Source organism: Pyrus communis, chromosome 6 (assembly GCF_041283825.1).
Source record: "Pyrus communis isolate YQ-2024b chromosome 6, ASM4128382v1, whole genome shotgun sequence".
In the NCBI taxonomy this organism is placed as follows: domain Eukaryota; kingdom Viridiplantae; phylum Streptophyta; class Magnoliopsida; order Rosales; family Rosaceae; genus Pyrus; species Pyrus communis.
In genome coordinates, this window is record NC_142570.1 from 4147205 (window position 1) to 4152483 (window position 5279).

Genomic DNA, 5279 nt, shown 5'->3' on the forward strand with positions numbered 1-5279 from the left:
TATATATATATATATATATATATATATATATATATATATATTTCCATACAGACAAAAACTTACACGTGACAATGTATTATAAGATATAAGACACTACGTGACGATGAATCCGTTTCATGTAAGTTATTCGCCTTGATAAAAAGTTGTGTATATGTCATTGTTCCTATAAGTGTCTGCGAGTGGATCGGGTGCTTATGGAGATGGGCATGGCGAGCTGCTATTCATTCTTTAAGAAACCCTACCCACTCTCGAGTTAAATAGACTGGTACCACACACCATTACTGTACACCACCAAATATATACACCACTGTGGACGAATCCTATTTTTTAACAAAGCTGTAGGTTTAGAGTTTCGTTTGATACACCGTACTGTATTGTAACATCTCGATTTTATTGTGCCCTAAACTAAACCGTACTACATTGACTAATATCATATCCTTCATACCGTCAATGTCAAGCGTTTGCTTTGGTACTGTGCCGGATAAAGAGCCGTCATTATTGTACCTAATAAACTTTTTAAGATGAGATTGGAAAAGAACAAGCTTTTACTGATTTGGTAAATATAAAATCAAAGAGGGGGGATGGAGGGAAGATCATGACTCTGTGGATTTCATTGGGCATGATCCAAGAGGATTTTAACGAAAAGTTTTCGGTATTATTTATTTTAATGAAAAATCATATTTTTACATTAAAAAGTCAATCCTAATACTATTTACTTTACCTTTTATTTTCTCACTTTCGTTAAAACTCAAAAATTTTAAGTTATTTTCATTAATTCTTCTAAAAAATAAGGGGTACCCTCCAGAGATTTTGTGCAGCCTTGGGCATCGTATGCTCTAAAAGAAGTAAAGGGAGGAGAGGATGTGAAAGTAGTAGCAATTATCTGGTCTGGTACCCCACAGGACGGTGGCCACAGCGAGAACCAGATGCCCACCTTCCCTTCTCTGCTAGGGACCAGGATTCTCTCTCCTAATCTAACGATGAGGATCCTCATGATCAAGGGATATGGGCCGTTAGATTTTTATCTAACGGTTACAAACAGGGGAGTCGTTTTAAAGTTATAATAATTATAATCGCTGGATAAAAATCCAACGGTCCACATCTCTTAATCATGAGGATCCTCATCCTTAGATTAGGAGAGGATCATGATCCCTCTGCTAGCTTCTCACTCCCTTCTTCTTTTATTATAAGAAAAACCAATGAAAAAAACTTAAAAACTTTAAGTTTTGATTATATGGACAAAATAAAGGGTAAAGTAAATAGTACTATAATTGACTTTTTAGTGTAAAAATATGATTTTTCGTTAAAATGAACAGTACCGTATGCTTTTCGTTAAAACTCCTTTCATTATTTAGTCATCACATATTTTTTATTTCTTTATTGGGATGTGTACAAGAAGCTAAATAAAGTTCACCTGAATTATCCCTTTAATTTAATTTGTTTCTTTTTTGGCACTAGAAAGTTTGATTAAGGCTAAGTGAATTTAACATTTCTTTTTCAGCCTTATTTTGCATTATGTGAATGCAGATAAAATAAAATAAAAAAATTTAATTTTCAGCGTATCTGAAACATGAGTGTCAAAATCATTATCCTTCTTAATTTTATACTTTACAATTGGTATTTTTTCCCTAAAGTTTTTAATGATTTTCTTTATAATCTCTGATTTCTTATAAATAAATAAAAACATGGAAATATGCAAAAAAGAACTTCTACAGATATTCAATAAAAAATTGAAACATTTACTAAAAGGGACATTAAACAAGCACTAACTAGTAATTTGTCTAGTGACACTTCTCTTTCGGATGTTAAGAGAGGTCTCAAGTTGGCAATAGAACATGTTTTAGGGTTCCTTCAACGAAAATGAGATATATCAGAAAATGAGAGGAGATAGGTTAAAGATCCTGACAAAGATATGGTTGGAGGTTGAAACTATTTAAGTTTTCGTTCGAAAATGAAGTTACTGAACTCATCCAAAGTACCCAGTTAGCATATCTGGAAAAATATAGTTGACATAACCATTCATTCTCTCAGTTCTCACACAAAGATAGAAAGAAACCAAAGAATATGCTTTACACATTTCCCAATGTTCAGTGAAGGTCGTTGGCTCTGGGAAAATGGCACAAATGGTGCAGAAGATGAAGGACCAAGACCAAATGGCACCCAAATGGGACACAGAAATATGGCTGCCTTGTCGAATTCACAGTCATCTCACCTTTAATTTGCTTTTTCCACCTCCTTTATTGCTTTTTTGGGTCCCATTTTAGAAACTTTAACAAAAGAGTCACCCTTTTGGCTGTATGTATCAGCCAGCACCAGCAGCCACGTCCAATTCTATGAGAGCTCTATGAGAAAAAAGTTCTGCATTCACAATTTGGATCCTCTCCAAACCTTATCGTCCGAACCTTTGAGTATTTGGTTTGTGTGAAAGAAAAATTGGAGTCGTTGGTTTGGTTTGTGTGAAAGAAAAATTGGAGTCGTTGGTTCGTGTGAGGTAAGTTGATGGAATGAGTTAATGGAATGAGTTAATGGCGGCAGTCTGATTCAATCTGAGTGATCTGAATTACCTGATCCTTAGATTTCAAACAGTGAGATTTAGAGTGGATCTCTATCCTTGCATTCACTATGACTTGTGAGAATACGTAGTAATGAGGAGATAACATATGCTAAAAGTTATGGGTTTTGTTAGGGACAATGTGATTGGGTGACTAAGGAGAATTTTTTCAGTGCGATCGGTACACGGGATGGTACACTACGTGTCACTATACAAATAGTGAGATATTTGTGTTAAAAAGTTAATAACTTAAAAAATAAAATTTCCCACAACTTATATAAAAACATGTAATGTACCTCCATGTTCTGATCACGATGAAAAATTTTCTTGCGACTAAGAGTTGTCAATTTGTGTGAATCATAGTGGGACAATCTAATCTATGACGACTAATAATCAATTACACGCACATAAGCAGTTGTGCGTAACTTTGCGCATAATATTTGTACTGTAGTCGTACATTCAAGAAACTAGATCTACTACTTTTAAGACAAGGTATTTAATTTTTATTTTTTTGTCTTTTGAGTATTACAAATTTCTTGCAAATTGTTATAGAATGTTTCTCGAACTAATTGAGAAAAGTACTTCCTTGAAACCCATGTGTAATGTACAGTAAGAAAGTAAAGTCAATATGAGATAATATAAATTAAGAAAATATAAAGTATGGCAGTGAAATATCAAGCTGTAATGCCACATGACATTGACATGTATGATTATGTAATTTGGTATAACACAATAAGGATGCACGTTTGCTCTCCGAGCTCAAGTTGTGAAGAAATTTTTAGTTGTGACATGAATAAATCTCGAAATTTTTAGTTTTCATCACTCAATATCTTATTTATCATCGTTTGATGAATTTAAATTTTGATGTTTGTGTCTATTTACTACACAAATCTTGAAATTTAAACTCATTTAACGATGATAAATAAAGTAGTGAGCAAAAACATTCCTTACAATTCAAGCTAGTGGATCTAATTTGCAATTAAATTAAGGCTTCATTTTATAATTCAAGTTTTTAAGATTGACTTTTCAACTTTTAGAAGTATATAATCAATTTCGTTTTTGAGATTATCAATAGCCGAATTTCATTCTCTCCATCTTCCCGTTTACTTGCAAGACACCCTTTAATTACGTATTGTTTGATTTTCACTTTACGCATCAGCCGAATTCATACCTGAGGAAGTTGTATTAATAAAGTATTTACTTATATTTTGGGTACCTAAACTCAACTAAATATCATTTAACAACTACTCAAATGATAACTTTTATTTTTAATGGAAAAGATTCTGAAAAAGGACAAAACCCTAATTGTCATCCAAATTGACTTTTTAGCAATACCGCGTGGCGCATGAGTTCCAACAACAAAAAATTGTCACAAATAAAAAACATTTATTTCCATGGATAAATAAAAATAGAAATAGAAATATCAGCACCAGAATATAATATTAAACCATAATACATAATATATTTCATTAATTACACAAAATGAAGAAATCAAATTAGTTAACTCAAAGTATTAACTAATCGTAAATTTCTTCCGTAAAAACTAATAAAAATTACTAATAGAAAATGAGAAAATACTAAAACAAAAAAAATTCGAAACTTAAGATAAATTGATAAATTTTCAATTACTTGATCGCTCAAAATGGATGCAAATTCCTGCTAATCCCATTCACATTAGAGAAAAACCCCACAAAGTCCTGCTTGTATGGCAGGAACGACCGTCGTTTATCCCCTGCCTCCTCGGCCTTGCTCCTCACGACATAATGCTCTCCATTCTCCGACGCCGCCGCAGCTGTTGTCGACTCTTTTCCGCGTGACGTCATCTCCCTTCTTGTTGTTAGCTCTCTTGGTCGACGAGGGAGCCAAAAAGACGAAGTCGTCGCTGCTGCTCCGGTGAAGAAGGCTCCGAAACTTCCACCGCTTCGACGACGAGCCGCCGGAGCTGCTCTTATTGCAGCGGCGCTGTCCAGGACATGATTTCGGAGGGGCCCACACGCAGTACGTGCCAGGTGGCAGGTTCTCGAGGTCGTCGGCCTCGGAGGACGAGCACGACCCTGTTTCGCGCTCCTCTTCGATCATGAGCATTCTGAGCGGCAAACGGCGCGGTTTCGGCTTCTTAACGGCGTCATCCGCATCGTCGTTAGCATTTGTAGAGGATACGACGTCGTTGTGAGCTAATAATAAGTCTTGGTTGAAGAGAGGGTAGACGGTAGGTTTGATTTGACCGTTGGAGAAAATCTCGTCGGCGGAGATGGGCGACGTGTGCGACTCTCCTCCGCTGCTGACAAAAGCAAACTCAAACTCCTCCTCTTCCTCCTCCTCCTTGTCCTTCTGTACGTCGTCGTTTTTCGGCTGTCGGCGGTGGTGGAGTTTTTCTTCTTCCTGGTGATCGTATATACTTTCCCAGTAGGGCTCCTGGGTGAGTTGGCGATCCTGGTGGGTGAACTCGTCGACGACTCGGGCGGCGATCTGGGCGAGTCTGTCGGAGGAAGAGTAGGTGTTGAAGCTGGGAGAGAGCGAGACTAGCGGACCTGTAGCAGCAGCCTGCATTATTATCAATCTGGTAGAGCGCTCTGGTAGCTTCTTCAATTCTCTGAGCTTTTGGTGATGATATCCAGCTTTTCTATATTTTAAGGGAAAGAGAAAAAGGAGAGAGCAAAGATAAAGGAAGGGAAATAGGGAAGGAGGGTTTGGGTGGAAACGAAACAAAGTGTGGGACTTGATCCTT

The 5279-nt window shown here is 36.5% G+C and overlaps 1 pseudogene; it reads right to left on the minus strand.

Moving 5' to 3' along the window:
* Positions 1 to 3993: 3993 nt before the first annotated feature.
* On the minus strand, positions 3994 to 5279 carry LOC137711597 (uncharacterized; annotated as a pseudogene).